The sequence below is a fragment of the Haemaphysalis longicornis genome, unplaced genomic scaffold (genome assembly GCF_048455015.1).
Source record: "Haemaphysalis longicornis isolate Haplotype H1 unplaced genomic scaffold, Haemaphysalis longicornis Haplotype H1 scaffold_10, whole genome shotgun sequence".
NCBI lineage: Eukaryota > Metazoa > Arthropoda > Arachnida > Ixodida > Ixodidae > Haemaphysalis > Haemaphysalis longicornis.
The window spans coordinates 94,623,051-94,643,649 of record NW_027526204.1 but is presented as its reverse complement, the minus strand read 5'-3'; positions in this window follow the sequence as shown (position 1 = coordinate 94,643,649).

The window sequence follows — 20,599 nt, the reverse complement described above, 5'->3', positions numbered from 1 at the left end:
TCTCAACAAACATAGTGTCACTGTATTTTTACCGTAGACGTTAATTGCTTTGCTCAATAAACTTCTATACTGGTTAAAAGCCTGGTATAAAACTAGCACGCGCCTATACACACAGTAAGTTGGGTTATTTGGAATTTAACCTACAGTTTCTGCAGCCCATAGTTCATGCCTGCATACTTTCATGCGATGTAAAAGGTAAAGTGATGTGATACAATACGTTCGAGGGTTTGGCAAGGTTGCAAAAACTGTTTTACCTTACTTAGGATTACCGGTGATCGCAATTCCTTCTTCCTAATCCGGCAGCCCCGAAGGCGTGGAATTTGTTTTGGTCTTGCAGTTCGCTGTTGTCAGTTTTTAGCAGCTGGTTGTTCCCTTTGTTCGAAATATTGCTGTATACAAAAGCTGACGTCTGGCTCCGACGCTTCGCGCTCCGCACAGGACCGGCTTCACAATGAATGGGGCGACGCCGGCAACGTTTCTTCCAAAGCGGTATACCGAAAACTATGCTTTAAATCACGCCTTGAGCTTGTGTATGTGATTGGAAGTCTATTATTATAATAAAGAGTTACGCCCACGCTAAGCCTGGTGCGGACAAGCATCAGACGTAAACCGAGCGCAGAGAAATAGCAGCGAGAGCGAGCCCCAGTGAAGCAGACGACAAATGCTGGAATCCCTAAGCCGACGTCACGGAGGCGCTCTTCGCAGCACCGCCCGTCGGTGGGCGAGCTCACCGCCGATAGAGGGCGAGGTGGTTGTGATCATGGATGACATGGAATGAGTAAATCTCAGAAACTCAGCATGCGAGTGCTAAGCGAGTGTGGCCTATTCATAACCTTGCGAAGCAACTTCCGTGTGCCTGTAGTGCTAATTTCTTTGTCATTGCAAGCGTGGCTTCATTACGGGTATTTAGTTGCCTGTAGGATCATACCAATGTTCCTGCGAGTTTTTGCTAAGTTGTTTGTATTTGTAGCATACTGCTACATCAGGAAAATAATGCGCCCACTATTTTGAGTGAATCTATGCAAATGATAGACATTGCAATGTGATATTCAACACTGTTGCTTGCGAGAACAAAAATGTCCTATGCCTCTGCTGTGTACATTCTATTTACTTGCATGGTCCTAGAAACATTCTCTTTACGCAGGAATTTCTCCTGCAGAAATAGGAAGTGCAGCGCAATCACAGTTTTGGACAGCCTGTTTATACATTTGGGCAAAAGACATGTCGTACGACACAGGGCGAAGGTGTCATGGTATGATATAATTATTTAAACATGTTTTGAAGGGCTTTATAACAGTGATATAAAAAAACCGTCCTCTCACACACTATGAGGAGGAAACAATATTGGATGGGCAATTTAAAAACAGCTAGGACGTAGATGCCCTATTTGGAACACGTTTAAAGGGATAGTTATCTATTGAATCAATCAATCAATCAATTTTTCAATCAATCAATTTTTATTTGACAACTGCAAATTCATACAGGTGCCAGGGGGCAGACAAAAAGCCTGCGATACGCGGCTTGACAAAGGTCTGCGCCCCCTTAATAGTAATACATTGCTGCATCATGTAGCAAGATAAAAAGGGAGATATGGAAAAAAAGAGTGCTGGAAAAGAGAGAGAGGAAACTGAGATAAAAGAGAACATAGAGAAAAAAAACAAATAAAAGTAAAGCAAATGGCAACAAGAATTGCGTCAATCTGGTTATTATACAACGTTTAGAATAAGAGAATGGGTCAATGCACAACTGGAGCATTGCAAAATTGTTTGAACACATTTTGTACATAGTGCTAGTCAGGCGAAATATGAAATTATAATACACTATAACACATCAAAAAAATTGCATGATCAGAAATACAGGTGAAGTTCATACAGGTAACGCTGAAGTTTTACGTTCAAAGTTATAGCGAATTCAGTAACAATGTTAACGCATAGCTCAACATCTGGGTGCCATAGTTAGTACGTGCGTGCGGTATATACCAAGTTTCATTATGGCGTGTCTCATAACGGGGATGGTTTCGAGTTAGATTAGATAGTTTCGTGATGAACGTGTTGTTATATTTTATTCCAAGATTATATTTTTTCGTAAGTATGTAGGTACAGAAATCCGGAGCAGCGCGAATACCCAGCTTCTGGAAAAGTGGTTTTGTGTGAGCATCATATGATGAGAATATAGATGCGTATAAGTAATGAACACAAGTTTGCTGGTGCGCTAGGCACCATTTGTTGAAATCGGCGTACAGGCTTTGGGCTGGGCTGCTACGGAAAGTGCCTTACAAAAGGCGAAGCCCGAAGTGCTGCCCTGGGTAGAGCATCTTTAGTGCTCTTTTTGTGGCTGCCCTATACACTGCACTCCCATAGTTCTATCGAGACCCCAATGAACTGTTAAATAGCTGTAATACAGTTGTTCCTTCACAACACAAAACTGAGTGAGAGAATTTTATAATTTCATTTTTTCTGGAATTTATATTTGTTATTTAATGTAAGGAACAAATGAACGAATGTAACTTTTTCATCTAACTAAACTTAAGCACTTCTGTTCCCTTTTTACAGTAATTCACCTTTCAAGTTCGCAGAAACGATCAATGTACTCACAATGGGGAATAAATGTACTAAGTGTCACGTAATGGTATGTTGACCCACCACCTAGCAGTGGGCAGCAGTGGGCAGCACTAAGCCCGGCTTAACCCTTTCAGCCCTGATTTTTTTATTTCAAGCGAAAATTGTTTTATGTGTGTTTTCTTATAGCTTTGGAGAACAGAAGCACAGAAATGAAAGATTACGGTTTTACTGCAAGTTTTTATTAATTTTCAGACACGATAATTAGGTATTTAAAATTTTTATTTCTTCTAAGACTTTTTTTGTGGTAAGACTGTAACCTCCTGATCCCTCAGCAAAAATATGAAGCTGCTGATACAACTATTCACAGATTTATAGACATTTTAACAAACCGGAACTTCCATTTCGTTGCCCGCCCTGTCGTCATACACTCTCTTGTGTTTCATACCGTGCAGCCCCACGAATACTCAACAATGGTGATGTCTATCGCAAGAGGCACCCTTGAACAACCCTCTCACAGAAAACCATTTTTTTCTTAAGGCTATAAGAAATATTGTGTCGTCAAATGACGACGCTAGGGCCGAAAGGGTTTATTCCTATGGCTGTCTGTACATAGACCGCATCTCTCAATGCATACTTTTACCATCAGCCATTGGTCGGTCGTCTGTCCAGCCTTGACGCAGCGTAACACCTTTAGCGTAGGGTGCCAGAAAATTCCCATCCCAGTCACAGCAGCACACCTTTTAAGGGCGCAGCACACTCCGGGCCTAGGGCTACCGGGCAGTCCTGTCGCCTCGTAGTCGCGGAACAAAACACCAGGACATTCATTTGCTAAAGCCTCGCACTAAATTGTAACGCGTACAAAAAGAACACTCCCGGACACTCGTATTCCAAAGTATACAAAAGCGTGTACTAAAATACACGGGGACACTCGTTTTCAAATACCTCGCACTAGAATGCATGCTGCGGCGTACGGCACGAAGACAACCTACGACCAGTCCGCCTCGGTTCAGCGCAACAGAGGCCATCAGGAAGTTTGCGATTGCTTCTCCCACCGGCGCTTACCCGGCGCCCAATCAGCGCGTCCCATGTATGCACTTATATACTCTATGCTTCTCGAATCTCCAGGTTTGTCAATACACATATGAAGGGTTATCACTTCTGTGATTCCTTCTCCCAACAGCGCCTCGTCGGCTCTCAATCAGCACACGTTGTGTGGCAATAGAGAGACTTACAATCTTTGAAGACACATATCCACTGTATGCTTCGCCCTCGCCAAAGTTTGTCCATTCAATCTGCCAATATATACTTTCACCATAAGTTGTGGTTCGGGTCTCTGTCAATGCATAGTTTCACCATCAGTCGTGGTTCGGTCATCTGTCTTGCCTTGACGTGACTTAACACCTTTAGTGGAGGGTGCGGGGAAATCGCCATTCCAGTCACAGCTGCACACCCTTTAGGGGCGTAGCACCTCCGGGGCTCGGGCACTCTGGGCATCCTGTCGTCTCATATAGTCACGGTGCTAAACACCAGGACATTCGTTACCGAATGCATCGCGCTACAACGTAACGCGTACGAAAAGAACACTCCTGGACACTCGTATTCCAAGGCATCGCACACTCGGACGCTGTTTCTCAACGCCTCGCACTAGAACGCATGCTGCGGCGTGTGGCACGAAGACCACTTACAGCCATTCTGTCTCATTTATTGCTTAGATCGGGCCCCCCTACCTCAGGAAGCTTGCGAATGCTTCTCCCACCGGCGCTTTTTCGGCCCTCCATCAGCGCGCACTATGTGGCAAGTGACAGACAATATTGGAATGCACTTATACACTGCACACTTCACCGCTCTCCAGGTGTCACGTTAGTGGAGATGGCCCGGGATTTTTTTGGACGTGGCGCAGCCGTCGAGGGTGCGCAGGCCGTGTCGCGAAGCCCTAGCACTGCCGTGACCACAACTCGACCACGTCCCTTGCCGGATGTCCTATACCCGTGACTATACCATCAACCTAAGCTGTGACCAGAGAATACCAGACGTGACAAACAAGCTGCCTTATCCCCAGCACTTTCATTCGATGGTTCCAGCTACCTTCGACATCTGGTCACTGCTGTGACGATGTTACTGTCGCGGGATGGACCATCACGAGCCACCTACTATTATTCGTGCGCCGGGCTCTCATCCATTGTTCGTGGTAATCAGCTCGCCTTACCTCTTCGCACCCCTGCCTCTGTTGCAACTTCTGCCGGGCGGTCACTTTCTACCACGTGGCTATGTAACAGCACTATGTTTACCAACCACTGAATAACGACAACGAAGTGGGCGGCATGCAACCTGACTGAAACTGGGACAGCACGCAGCCTGGCTGAAACTGCTACGGCCATTTGTATATAGATCTCTTTGTAACTATATCAATTTGCCATCAACCATGGAATGTGTCATCCGTTCTGTCGCTACGTACAATTTGTGTGGAAAACAAGGGTTAGTAGTAGCAGTTTTGTGTTTACTGCCGCAAGGGTATCTACGACCAATGAGTGGCAAGACTATTAGGCGGGCCTTTAATGTCAGGTTTGTGCTAGAAAGGTGTGTGAGGTTGTGGATGGGGCTGCATAAAAATTTGTATATATTCGTGTAGGGGGCCCCTATATTAAAACATGAAGATGCACGCAATGGCAGCTGAAGGATACTATGGTTGACACGTGAGAACACCCAGAGCATCAGAGTGTCTTGTGCTACTGGGGCTCCCTGTGGGCACAAAAGAATCAGAAGCTCCATCAAGGATCAGGGGGTCTGAGGTCACGCCCTGTATGATATTAGTTTTAAACGGATATCTGCAGATATGCGACGAAATTTGTAAGTGAACATTGGTTCATCTCCCAAGAATAGTGAAGGGTGCAGTGGAAGGTTGTATGTGCAGATTTTAGGGAAGTGTTTTCTGGCAGCATTGCAGGATGTGCACTCAACTAGCACATGCAGCACGGAGAGCCGTTCCCCACACTTGTCACAAACTAATGGGAGTATGCCATTCAAAAGGTATGCGTGCGTGGCGTACGTGCGGCCTATTTGTAATCTCCAAATAGATACTTCACATAATCTATTTTGTTTCTCAATGAGGTACATACCTATGTGTGGTTTTATTTTATGTACTTTGTTATGTGATTCTTCGCTCCATTCCTGCTGCCACAGTTGACGGAGTCTCCGTCGTATAGCAGGTTTAATATCTAAGTAGGGCACTAGAGGTTAATTTATGCCTCCGCGAAGAGCTGCCTCAGCAGCACGTGAATCTACTCCATCGGCTGGTGCTATCAAACGTGCTATTACTACTCGTGAAGTCGCGTTGTAGCATTCTAAACGTAGCACCAAGTGAGTGAAATAAATATTTTCATTCATGAAGTTACAGTTTAAAGGAGCCATGAAGAGAAAACACAAGTTTGGTTCATTCGAAAGATTGCCTCGTTAGAACCATACTGACACCACTTTTAACACAAACTTCGCTCAAATAAGCTACATATTTAGGAAAAAAGGGAATGACCATGAGACCCACCAGCTCATTTCCCGCAACAGAACCTATGATGTCACACGAGAATTCTCTGCGATTGGCGGAGGCCGGCAAAAGCAAACGCAAGTTAGGCAGGGCTTACCAGTTTGCATAGTGAGCTATATGCCCGTTAAACATACTGCACATTCCTTTTATGACATTAAGAACGGTGGAGTCAACGGTTCAAGTTCCGAATAAACACGCAAGCGTGCACGCCAATGCGTACGAAACTACCTCCAGCCGAACTCGACATCTCGTCTTCGCCACCATCGCGCAGACGAATTTTTGGGTTCGAGGCTCTTCGGGGCCAACGAACCGTTCAAGCACGCACAGCCGCGACCTTGCTTGGTATCGTAATCCCTTCACAGGAAGTTGGCCGTCATATCGCCACCCAGCAAAGGTAAAAATAGAACCGAGGGGAGTAAGGAACAGCAAGCAGTGACGAGATAGTGACAATCGTTGCAGTTTCGGAATGGTGTTGGCTTGCTGCTATTCTTAGGAGCTCGTTTCCAGTTTACAACCACTGAAAACTGCAATTTGTTCGAGTACTTTACAATGAAATTTCGTTGCTACGTTTTGAAATGCCCATTTAGTACGGGCAAATCGTCGAGGGAGTGCGACATCCCCGCCGGTGAGGAGATCTCCTTTCATGTACTGCCCAACGACGAGCCTCGGCGAAGCAAGTGGCTACGTTTTGTGAACTTGGCAAACGGAGGACTAAGAGAGCTAAGGGAAGTACGAGTGTGCTCGCTTCATTTCCGAGGAAGTGATTACGGCAGGGACCCTTACATTACCTCACTCCTGGGATATGCTGGCGCTCGTCGCCGATTTCGTCAAATCGCCGTCAAAGCGCTCTGACCTTGGGGGAAAAAAATACCGTACACAGCGCCCATTGACGCTCGTATCTTTCTGGTCGAAGCAGAGAGCTCGCGCGAACGGCTTTCCATACACGACACCGGCCAACTGGCATAAGCGATGCTGCTACTGAAATTGAACTGTTATTACCCGTAATAAAAATACGCACATACGTACCAGTGTGTATTCGTCCGTCTCGACGGGGCTGACGAGGCAGCGGTGCCGACGGCTGGGCGTTTGTCTATTGTGGCTATCGCGGAATGGTCGCTTTCCGGTCCATCCGCGTATCCCACAACTCCTGCCGCTCGTGCACTTTGAAGCATTGAGCGTTCAAGTGGTGTGAGGTTGTTAAATGCAAGCCCGAGCTTCTCGGCGAATGTTTTGTTCTCCGGATCAGGCGATTCCATGACTAGGGCTGCGGGTGCACTAGGTTTTACTAGTATTTTTAAAATGGCCGCCGTCTCGGTTTTGGCACGAGTTCCGGTTCCTGCTTGATTCCCGCGTGTGGGTGCTATATGGAGTCGACATACGAAGTATCTGTTTCATGGGCCGGCTCGTATGACGCCATTGTTTACGTCACGAAATGTGCAATTTAGCGGGAGATTTAAAATTTTGGCTTAAATTGCCTTATTTCTCAGTGAATAAAGCATCATTTGCTTCCGGGAAAGCGCTTAGGGTACTATAAAACACCTAATCTTTCGAATAAAACACACTTTTGTTTTCTCTTCATGGCTCCTTTAAGGAGATTTAGTAATGATGTTGTGGAGAAGCTTTGGAGCAGGTTTGCAGCGTCAAAACGCGAATTTTGAAGTGCTTAAACTTTATGAGTTTATTCCTTGGACCACACATTATTTGTAATATCCCGTTCCTGGTAAGCAAAGAACTAGTCAAATCGCTTCAATTCCACAGTCAGTACTGGACCTTCCGCACCTATAAATTGCAAAAACTTGTTTCCGTTCTTAAACTGGACAGCTAACAAGAGCAAAAACTGGAGATCAGTGTGTTTCGAACTACATAAGGGTACACTTCAGAAAAATAAAAATAAATGTTAATAACATTACAGCTCTTCCCTGAAAGGAACAACAAAATTAAGCATAAGCAAAACGTCCATTTTCAATTAAAAATCTTGAACTAGTTAAGAACATTTTGTCCCCATAATTACATCATAGCTTATCGTATTTACTCGCATAATCCTCGCACTTTTTTTTAGGAAAAGTCAATGCAAAGTTAGGGGTGCGAGAATTATGCTGGAAAAAATCCGGTGCACAGTGTTGCCAATTTGCCTCATGCCAATCCCGCTAAATGTAGCGGTGGTTTTGTATATATATAAGCTCAGTGTTGCCAACAGCAGATATTTCTTTTTATTTTTTAATTTACAACGTACACAGTTTCCCGTCGATCAGCGATCATGAAATTGCCGCCTTTGCTTTCTGGTGCGCGCCCTATCTCGTCGTGGTATGTGCGTGCCCTACTCCAGTAACGCACGTTGAAGTCGGTGACGCCGAAGTGCCTGCCTGCGGCAGGGTTGCCGTGTTCGATCGCGTACTCATTCGCTTTCAATTTGAAAGCAGCAGTGTAGCTGGCGTTCCTCCCTATGGCGAAGCGGCATCAAGCACAAAACAAAGAGATCAAAAAGTTCTCAAAATGGCAGTGAGCTATCCACCACTGACGCGAGTGACTCACTGACTGCTGCCGCTCAACGACAGGACCACGACGGCGACACGACGACACGACAGCGGGCTGCGCGAACACCGTCTAGTTCGCGCACGCGAAACATGCGCGAAACCGGCTCAAGGACAGTGTGAGTAGCGTGTTAGGGCGCCGGTTAGGGAGTAGCCATGCAGGTTGTTAGGCGCCTGGATGACCTTGGATACACAGGCGGGGGAGGGCGCGCGTTGGAGAGCGCGTGCACCATGCAAGTTTCGCGAGCGGGCAACTTTCGCCGCTGCAAAGTTGGGGGTGCGAGTATTATGCGAGGAACCAAAAAATCCAAGTTTTGGTGGCTCACATTAGGGGTGCGAGGGCTACGCGAGTGCGAGGATTAAGCGAGTAAATACGGCAACTTGACAGCGGTCAAGTATAACACGAATTGCGCACCTTCAATTCAACATTCAGTACTGAACCATCCGCACCTATAAATTACACAAACTTGTTTCCGTTATTAAACAGCCAACCGAGCAAAAACTAGAGATAAGTGACGTTTCGAACAGCTACACAAGGGTACACTTCAGAAAACTAAAAATAAATGTACGTGTTATTACAACTCTGCCCCTGAACGAAGCAACATTAAAAACGTTTTGTCCCCATCATAACGACATCACGGCTTAACTTGACAGCTGTCAACGATAACAGGAACTGCGCACAGGCTACCGGAAGGCCCATCATACAACGCAGATTTGACCCGTTGTAGAGAAGGCATACCCGCGAGAACACGAACCAGTAAAAAAATAGCGGCGCGTTTAGCGCATATAACCAACACCCCCGTGTTGTGGAAAGAGGAAATATGGCAGTGTATTTCCCACCCCCTTCACTATATAATCCATGCATCTATTGGTAAGAATTCCTGTGAACAACGTACTGTTTACCTAGGGGGCAAAATTGTGTATAAACAGCCTGCTTGCTGGTGGGAAGGGTATGTGCTGCAGAAAATAGTATTGCTGCACAGCTGCTGTATCTGCCCAGTTGATTACTTGCAGATATGTTGTGCAATGTCAGAAGCTCCCCTCCCACTGGTGGCAGGAGCGGCGCCTGTAATCACCGTTCACGGATCACGGCGGCACGGCAGAAAAGCGAGCGCACCCGGGACAAAGATATGATGGTAGAGGTTCAAGATTGAACAGTATATCTTATTTTTGCTTGTGACAAGGCCAGCTGCACTAGCCAAAATAGCTGGTCAACCACTTACCTATACGCCATTTGTGCCCTTTCCCACTCGCTCGCATTTTCGCGGTACCGTCAAATGACGCCGCCAAATAAGGAAGAAACCTGAATAATGTCAGAGTAGGAAAGAAGTCCTCTGGGTGTACCACGTGGCCAAAAATAGCAGACTTGTACTCTTCCCTTTTTAAACCAGTGGAATGAGCACCGCCTGATATTGGGCACTGAATCTCTGCCGAAACTGTTGTGGCAAAGTGCTTGAACGCAGCTTCAGCGCAATATTACCTATCAAGCTGGATTGCACAAGAAAAGGGCACTGGCGAAACGTGAGATAAATGACAGAACCCTTCGGATGGCCAGCAGATCACGTACGTCCTGCGAAATAGGCCTTGCCAGTGGGATTTACACCCTTCTGAACACAAATTATCACGCTTGTAGCGGTGGCTTTTGGTGCATTACGGTTTGTTGGATACCTCAGTTTCTTGGGACATTTCAAAGCTGCCACAAACACCGCCAGAATCATTGCTGGTGGCCCTATATATTGCTGCGGTGACAGGTAACGCCATGGGTGCTGGCCACTCCTTAAGCTTGGTTAGCTCCTGCAAGACATGAGAAACACCAATTAGTTCTTAACGAATATGCGTGTATATTTTCTGTATAAGAAAAACTGCATTTTACAGAAGCGACTTTCCATAAACAACTATTTATCGCATGGTAGCTGTATTGCACAAACAAAGCACCACACTCAGCAGTGGAGGCATTTTGGGCAGAGCCGTCTACCTGCAGTACAAGGCGAGCCTTTCAGTTTGCTTGCCTTGCTTAAAAAGAAAGATGCTCATGCTTAAAAGATTTGTCACATGGTAGATGTACTGCATACACAAAACACCATTCAGTATTCGAGGTGTTTTGGGCAGAGCGGTTTATCTGCAATACACAGGCGAGCCTTTCAGTATACTGGCCTTGCTTAAAAAAGAAGACGATCACGCTGAAAACAAAGGTGGGGGCTTCTCTGTTTATCACGGCGCATGTAGTCTTCCACTGCCCATCGTGTGGTGTTATTGGTGATGCAAATAACTGTTCTAGTTTAAATGAAAATAACACGCTCAGGCCAACATGGTAAATTCGATTGTTAAAGCATTGATATGGCAACAGTTGATATCAAAGATTTATGAAAGCAAGAGGTTCGGAGGGTCTCAAATTGTAACGGAATGCACCTTAAGGATACTTAAAAAAGCATTGGCTGATTTATATTACAGGAAAGCATTACCACATTTAAATTCTGTGACAAAAGAAAGCTACACTGTCACCTCGTCTAGGAAGTTAAGCTTATAAATAATTAGGCAGGGGCAAGCTTCCCCCTACAAAGTACTCGCCGACTTACCTGAATTCTATTCTTCATCGAATAGGGAAAGATTTGGCACGTTTTTCCGCCGTAGTCCTCGAGTTTTATTAGCAAGACCGTGAATCTAGAAAGTGCATCAGCAGTAACCAGTTTACTTTAGAGTATACCTTATAAAGTACGAGCACCACAAGGCCGATTGCAACCATAATTAAAATAATACTTCTGCACCTTCATTTTGAAAATTAGTGATGTTTTAGTGATATTAAAAGATTTAAGCAGAAAAAAGTTTTGAATGTCCTCTCTGACGATGAGAACGAGTGCTGAGCATGTGGCCTGACATAAACACCATGACACTAGATTCTGCCCAGTGTAAACAAAACTGTAAGAATTCTTATTGTGGAAAACATTTAAATAGGGAAAGTCTTTAAGGCATAGGTCGTGTTTTGTGCTATTTCCGGACGATTGCAGTGCATCCAAGAAAAGTATGTTTAAATATGCTCCTTATAGTGAAAGGCCCTCGCCGGATTCCCGATGTTTGGCTATGTCGACATACTGCCAAGCTTCCGGGGTAAATTGAGTATTCCTAGCATTTTCAGCCTGCACAATATGCCTGTGAACCGACAAAAACATTACTATAAATAATGCAAAGTGTAAAGACTAAATCACAGCGCAAATCAGAGTGATTTCACTGCCATAGCTTGTGCTACGGCTCCGAACGGCTTTGAACAATGTCAGTTGAAGAAGTCGAAATGCGACATCACCAAAAAAAATTTCAAAGACATTTTAGGGTTCCTTTCAAAACTTAGACAAGCCCAACTTATTTTGGTAGCAAAGTAAACCACTCCACCGTGATAGTCACTGCCACGGATCAATTACCCATCACTGAAAAATGCTGTAGCTGTGGCAATCAGGCGAGAGCCTGCTACGATAAAGTGGGATTGGGTAGAATGATTTGTGCAGTGATAGTGTGATCCTTTCGGCAATTGCACTGACAGTGACAATGCAAAAAAGGCGCAGGAATATTGTGGTGCACAAAAGGCGGTCAGGGGCACATTCAAACACAATAACGTTAGGTTATCTTTGCGTAGCGACCGCCTATTACACCTCAGAAAATTTAAGCCACTGCATGCATATATCAGTTAACCACTGCAATGGGCTGAAGTGAAGGCCGACTCGTGTAGGACCAGATTTTTGGAGCAACAAATTGCGAATTTTTTACGTTGTTTACAACATCGTTACGTCGTTTACAACACCATTACGTATGTAATCAAAATAAAATAACGCATGGCGACTACTGAATTCAAAACGTAAGTAGCAACAATCCACCTAATGCACAAATGCAAATCTATGCTAGCTTCAGCATTGTAAAATAATCATACATCACATTTTTCCAAATTTCGAGGAGTGTCGTACATATCTTTGGGCCCCGAAAAAAATAGGTGCGCCGAATGAGCCTGACAGCCTTGCAACTACATGTTTGAAAACATCCACATAGCAGCACGTCAAAAATCTGTGGTTCTTCCACAAGAAAGCCCAGGCATAATATAGCTGAACCAAATTTAGCATGTTCAGTGATGTACTCGTTCAGTAAATTGATCCTCGTACAAAAAGAATTCCAGCTGTAACATTTTTGTGGGAAAAGAATACTACCAAGAGATGCTGCCTGTAGCAGACGCGAATCACCACAGCTGGCAGTAAGCCTACATCTTATTCTCCTGCAAATGTATCCCTAGTCATTCCAGACACCTAGTGACCCTGCTCTGATAATATTTATTGTAGTGGAAGGTCATTTTGGGAAGATGCTTTGTTGTGCATGACACTGAAAGTATATTTTTCTGCATGCATCTCTTCCACCCTCTCGAGAAATACCCACACACATATGCGGCGCATTCATTGAGCGATATCAGATTCCTTCCTTTTTTACGGTGAACCTGTATGGCAGAATATTATTGTCGTGTGTGTGAACAAAAACTATGGGATACACAATGCTTCATCATCATCGAAATACAGCCCGCGCCTCACACCCGATTACCCAACATACTCTTGTCACGTGGGCCCAACATTAACATAGGCTCCACGCACCCTGCTGGGAATGCTGATTTATTTTAGTCCAAGCTCTCCCAAAATGAAGCAGATGAGTAGTTTGCTATTTCCAAAAGTGCTCGGACATTCATGTGCACGACACTAGCCCAAAATTGAAGTATATTTTAGTCAACCACGTGCTTCACCAGAAAACTTTCTAGGGTGGCGCAGGAGACCCACGGTTCCTGGCGGTCGCAGTTTTTTGTTTCATATTTGGGTCTTTGCTCAGGGCGAGGTGTAAAACAACTGTTTAAAATTTGTTTGAAAATAAAAACTACAGAAATGATAACCACTTGAAGGGAAACAGCGTTTAGCCGTGAACAACAATTGCTAAGAAGATGGCGCAGCTTGCACTAGTAGTGCAAGGCTGAAGAAAGAGCAGAGCTGGTGGTCCCTCTGAATTTGTAGGAGAGCCGGCTGCGGCACCACACAGATTTCTGAACTTGCCGCTAAAACTTCGACAAGACAAGCAGGCCTGGTTTCACATCTCTCCCACCCGCCGCGGTGGCTCAGTGGCTAAGGCGTGGCGTTGCTGAGCACGAGGTCGCGGGTTCAATTCCCGGCCACGGCGGTCGCTTTTCAGAAGGAGGCGAAAAGCAAAAGCGCCCGTTTCTACGAGATTTCGGCGGACACTAAAGATCCCCAGGTTGTCAAAATTAATCCGGAGCCCTCCACTACGGCGCGCCTCATCGCCTGCGCTGCGTCGGCGCGTTAAACCCTACAATCAATCAATGACATCTCTCCCAAGGTTGACCGCGTTGGCACACGGTAGAACCAGAGCCAACCGGCTTCGCGACCTCGGCGTCTGTCGCGCGAACTCGACGTCTGTGCTCCCCACTTCAGGCACGACCGCACGTGAACTGGAGAAGACAGCTCGCCAGAGATCACGCCACGAACGCTGGGCCGAATGTTCTGGGAGGTCGAGCTGGCCGACGTCGGGGATCCTCACGAGGCGCACGCTCACATGCGTTCAGTATTTTTCCTCGGTATTTTTGTGAGCTCCTCACGTGGCGCAAGCCCATGCGCACGCCTGGATGCTGTACCCGAGTCATTATATTATGTGTTGGGTAGTGACGTCCGGCTTGACACTCGCCGTTGAGGCTCGGCGAAGCCAGGCTTAGGGTAGCGAAGCGGGCGTGAAACTACGCAGAGCAGCGCCAGCGGTTGTAAGACAATGCCACGTGGCGTCATCGCTTGGGGACATTTTTTGGTGCGACGAAGGGATTACGCTCCTCTTAAAAACAGCTCTACTTATTTTAACAACTTTCACTCCCCCGATCTCCGTATTTGGAATATTGAAGAAATCTAAAAGTGGTAGGTAATGTCAGCCAGAAATATCGTAACATCAAGATTCAAAAGAAAAAGCCGTGCAACACAGGTGAAAAACACGTTGCGTTATATTTTACTGAAGTTATAACGGTTGACCTTGCATGTTCGAGAAGAGCCTCCGTGTCATGTGCGACACAACTTCTGCTACTGTTCTGTATTCGCGCGTTAAAAAACGTATTCACATATTGCGCCACGCCAGGAAGCAGTAAAGGTTTTACAACCTTTTAAAAGAAGCCGCATTTCAAATTTATTCTCTGTTCACGTTGTTTTATTGAACGTGTGGAAACACAGCTACTATGACGTGGCCAATAGGAGCAAGCCTTTTCGGGCATACGTTTTCTTTTAGCAAGAAAGAGCAGTGTAACAAAACAAAGTTCTCTGAGTGTCGACTACTCTGTGCCGGCAGGAGCAATGGAAAAGTGCACTGCCATCAACATTGTAGCTTCTTTTTCGGGCTTCACATTTTTCAGCACAAAAGCGGTGTAACAGCATAACGTTTTGCTAGACAAGAACAATAGAGGGGATCCATTGACCTCGACGTGGCAACTAAAAAATCCGCTGCCTATCCTCGATAGGCGTATTTTCGCTAGCAACGCACGCTGGCCGCGCTTCCGCAAAAAAAGTCATATCTGCATTTGCGAAAGGTACAATTATGCCGATAATCAAAATGAAGCAATCGTCTGGGCAAGAAGCCCGAAAACGACAGCGCTCGCGAAATGGGCACTCTCCTTCTCCTCCGTAAGTGCACTGGCGAGATTTCCAGGATGCCTGAAGACGTACTTGCGCTGCCGGTCTAAAGGGCAAAGAATTCATTCTCCCCGCGCCCTCCCCATCATCCCACACACACACAAACAGAGGAATTTTTTTTCTCTGCCGCTTGGTGGCAGCGACAATTGAAATCGGAGAACTTAAAATCGGCAGAATGAGCATTTTAGGTAGCTTTCTGACCTAAACCCAGTGCTTCTCACCTGCTAACCTAAACCGTACCCACAATTTGTGCCTCGTAGTCAAACAGAACAAAAATTAAAAAGTCCGGCATGGCGAGTGCATTACCAGCCTCCGTGGCCCGAGTCAACTCCCGGCTGTGAGCATCGCGCAACTATTTTTAGACCAGCGCGGTGCCACTGCAAAGCTAAAATGAACATCAGCAACCTCTTAATACAAGAAAACACGACTGATTCAATGTTGCGGCCTGTTTAATGAAAAAGAACCCTCTGGTCTGGTGAAAACCACCACCACAGCCACACCTGAGCAACTTTCACAATCGCAGGACCCTCTTAGCCCTCAAATAAGTCAAATCTATAAGTGCCCACTTTTCAGGGAAGAAAAATCGACGTTTCATGGTTCATAACCAAGTTTGCTTATTTTCTATACACTAACTTTTTAAGACAAACATACGTGCTCCTTGCTCTACTGACTATTCAGTGGCCCATTGACATGCAATATTTGTACTTATTGAAACACTATTAAAGTGCATGTTCAGACGCTTTACTTGCTAAACTGCATTTCAATAGGAAAACGCAGAAAGCACCATAATTGTTTGTTGCGTTACGCGGAGTTTCGAACAAAATAGCCATTTTAAGTAGACAAATGGACACTGTAACGGTGCAGCAGCACATACGTATTCTGACGTATTCTGACGAAATTTTGTTTGCAATCGTTTCATTGCATACCGAAAAGACAGCGGGATGACTATAAGTGCAAAAGTGAGTGTGCAGCAAATGGTTGCACACCACTGCATGGGCCGAACTCGAAGGATCTTGATCCCTTACTTACACTAAGCACAGGATAAAAATTTGGAGGAACCACCACATTTGCTTTACTTTCATAGCATCACCTCCATTTGTTGAGGGAACGAGCAATATTGTAAGGAGCGTTGATACCCTGTTAAGGTATACTGTTACCTCGACAACTTCGTAAAGCTGAAGAACTTGGGCATTGATTGTGGATAATCATAGACTTAAATGGATATGCGCGAGTGTAGATGGAGGGGGGAAGTGACGCGCACAAGGTACACCTGGCGAATGAGGTGCAAGTTGTGGCGGGATCCGGATTAATTTCGGCCACCTGGGGATTTTTACCAAAATCTCTCACCCGCGAGCATTTTCGCTTTCCGCTCGATTGCAAACAGTCACCGCGGCCGGGGTTGAACGCGCGTCCTTGGGCTCAACTGCACAACGCCTCAGTCACTGAGCCACCGCGGTGGGTTCGATACCAGATGGATCTTCCGGAATTCACTGAGGGGATATATCCACCCTCACATCAGCGGAGCTCTACCAGCGGCCATCGTATACTCCCCACGATGACGTGTTCTCCGGACTGACCATGAAAAAGTGGCTTCGTTCGACAATGACCGACGACGGTTTCTCTCGACTCGATACGCTTTCGTTGGATCGTAAAAAATTGAGATAACCACTTTGAGAGATAACGACTTCGCAACGGCCGCATTTGCATACGCATGCTGCATTTTACGATGCATAACTTTTAGAATGGGTTTGCACAAAGCGAACACAAATTTTTTGCAAACTCGTCTGGAAACAGTTAACTTGGAATGGTTATTTGGTATGCGAAAGGCAGATTCAAAAGCCAGCGCCGTCCGTCGTTCTGTGTAATAATAAATTTTATGGCACACTGAAGAACCGGTTCCGGTACGGTGCGCAGTACACGGTTGCCCCACCTGAGCATGTGCACAACTAGTTCCGCCCTTCTGCGCACGCGCAGTCGTACCGCGTCCCTCACGGGACTAGTTTTTTGCTCTGCTACAACCAACTATAATGCTGCCGTTATGTAACAGAGTAATGTCCTAGCTTTTATGACGTATAAGCTTTTAAACTTCTAACCTTTTAAAATAAAACGCAGTATTTCATGATTTGCTTTCCTTACGACAAAATTGTGGTGACGCCCATGGTAATGTCGTTGCATTAGTTTTCCAGCTATCTCTCACGGAAGTTATCTGGAGGCAACTTTCAGATCAAGCACCGCAACTTGGACAATAAACCAGGCAGAAGAAACTAGTCTGCCTTTCGGGTTGTGGTCTTTCGCTTGCTTCTCAAAAACGCTTTATCTGGTTCACAAAGAGGGCGTAAACGATTTCATTCTCTATTGCAAAGTACGTTAAATCTCGGGGCTGAAAATATAGCAGGAGCTACATATTGGGATCGCTTTAACAATTTATTGTGGGGTTTACCGCGCCGACGCTTCGCAGGTGAAGAGGCGCGCCGTAATGGGGGGCTCCGGAATAATTTTGACCACCTGGGGATCTTAAACCTGCTCCGAAATCTCAAACACACGGGCGTTTTTGCTTTTCGCCTCAATCAGAAAGGTGGCCACCGCCACAGCTTGGTTTAAATGGCGGGGTAATCACATCAGTAATAGGTTTCACTGCGTGAATTTGGAAAATTTGTTGATGCCAAGCTTCGATACACTTCGAAATAAAAATCTGGCGCCCGCAATTAGCCCTTCACTATGCAGCACACTACGTGCACAACATTTCTTCTAGGCTTGAACAAAGCAAAAGTAATCTTACTTTGGCAGTACACCTCCTATCATCGACAGCAGTTCTCTGGTCTTGTGTATGTTGTCTTCGTTCAGGTTAAGGCCGAGACTGATTCCTGAGTCCTCCCCAGTCGTGTCGGATTTGAAAACATCGACAAAGACCTTCAAAAGAAAGGTTCAGCACAAATTACCTTTAAGCGTGCGTTTGTTTTAGAATAAAAGCAAGACATACTTATATGCTGGGTTCATACCCCTACCCAATTATTTTACGACATGAGGTAAAAGAAGGCGCCAATAAAAATTCAATGAAAGTCAACCGACGGGGAAAACAAAACAGCCATGACATAGTGCTGGAGATCCCAACGGCTCACAAACACGAAAGCTTTACATACAACTGCTTACCTGAAGCGTGGCTACCGAAGATAAATGTGTGCTCTTCAACCAGCCCAGACAATATCTTCTCTTTCTGTTGTCAAATGCTTTTTTCAGGGCTCTGAGATCTCTTCCTTCATGAATTTCCTCCCACAAGTACAAGAAATAAATGTGGTCGTCGGGGAATGCGAGCTGCCAGTAGATTCTCTTTTCTTCGTCTAACAAAGATATAAACATAAGTGTTCTCAGACCATGCTTATTAATATATCTAATACCACACCGCATAAAAGAATAGTATTAAAGTGCTGCCTCGAGGACAGCATGCTTACCTCCCAGTTCTCCAGACGGAAGAACTGTCATACGTACATGTATGTCCTTGCAGATATTAGCTCCACTCCAGTCAAACCGTCTGCTGTCCAGAACATTTGAGATATCAAAAAAACAGGAAATTTCCGCTGAAAAGAAAAACACTTTTTTTCAACATTTCTATGCAATAGAAGGCTTCCAAACAGACTTTCCCCAACCCTTTAACCTTCAAAAAAATGCCTAATCTGTTGTGCAGTGCTATGATATCTTACCCTCGGCGCATTCTGTTTTCAAAAAACACTTTCAGAGAATGTATTACGCTTTGAGCGTTAAAAATATGCTTCGTACCACTCTCTCACATGTGTAGGCACCCACGCTGTCAATCTGCTCTTGGACACGTGCGTGCGTATGTACGAGTTTAGAAGCAACGAAACCAGCGTATCAAGACCGTGCACGCCAGGAAGGCGTCGCGCGATTACTCTTGGGCAGAACTATGTGAGGTGGCCCAAGAAATTCCTTATAATTCGCGCGCTCGCCTGCCCTGGGTCTGTTTCCGTCCAGATACAGCGGCCACCGACTGCAACGAACACCATCCCGCGGAGCGCAAGTCACGGAAGGAATCCTGTCACGTTTGGGCCTTCTGCGAGGACCCCCGAATCTTAGGAAGTCGTCTGTGGCACCAGCCTACCGCCGCACGGGCTGAGTCGTGGTAGCCGCTGTGGACAGCACCCGTCTTCACTCACTCTGTCATGCACAAGTGCTGTCCTACTCTCTACATCCAACTTGCCGATTCCCTACGATGTTTCGGGTGACGCTCATTCGAGATAGCTTGGCTTGACTGTGCTACAGCCAAACCCCAATATAACGAACCGAGATAGAGCGAAATATGCTATATATCGAACAAAAGAAAATTCGTCACGAAAATACATACGAAGCATATTCCTTGTAACGAAGTTGACGTCGGATATATCGAACTCCATGCGCCTACAATTGCCACCGAAATGCATGGTCTCGGAGCGGCGATTGAGATGCTGATTGGCCGCGATTGAGATCTTGAGCCCCGCATGGAGCACGTGACGCCTGACACCTTTGTTAACTGTTTCCGATGCACGGGATTCGCAACGGAGCACATCCAGTCAGCGAGGTGGACAAAGATGGCATCAGGGAACTGCGCGAAGAGCTCGCCAACGTTTGAGATGCTGTGCCGAAAGGAGTGTCATTTGAGGATTTCCTGAGTTAACAATGCCTTAGCCGCCCCTGTGAGCCCCTCAGGCCCAGACAAGCATGGCAGCTGGTGCTGCTGAAAGCACCGAAGAGGCGGAAAATGTCACAAGGAGCATCCTCAGTCTCTTCGGAGCTTAAATAAAGGTTAATAAAACGCTTTCACCAGTCGATGTGCTCTCTCAATGTTACTTTGATATTGAAGGACACGGACTTGAGCTGCTGGAAACGACGTCTACGCCAAAACGAAAGTGAAAACAAAAATCACCGCTCTTTTGTGAAATAGGCAGTTAAAGCGGAAAGTAGCTTTAGTGCATGCCATAAATGAATTGTTTTGTGTAAGGTAAGGGCATAATTTATGCACTTGTTTCTCTACGACGTGAGAATGGCAGGAGGGTCTTGCGTATTGCGAGCTCATACCGAAAAAGTGGTATATACGGGTTCGGCTATGCGAAACTATTAGATAGATTGAACTAACCGCGGCGCATATTACAGTTCGCTATAACCAGGTTTGACTGTGCTGGAAGGCTCGCCGACCCTTCGGCATATTGAATCCACCGGCCGCCGGCGCAGCGTCGCACTTTGTTCACTCAGTTGAAAAAAGGCAACTATACGCTCTGTGCCTGA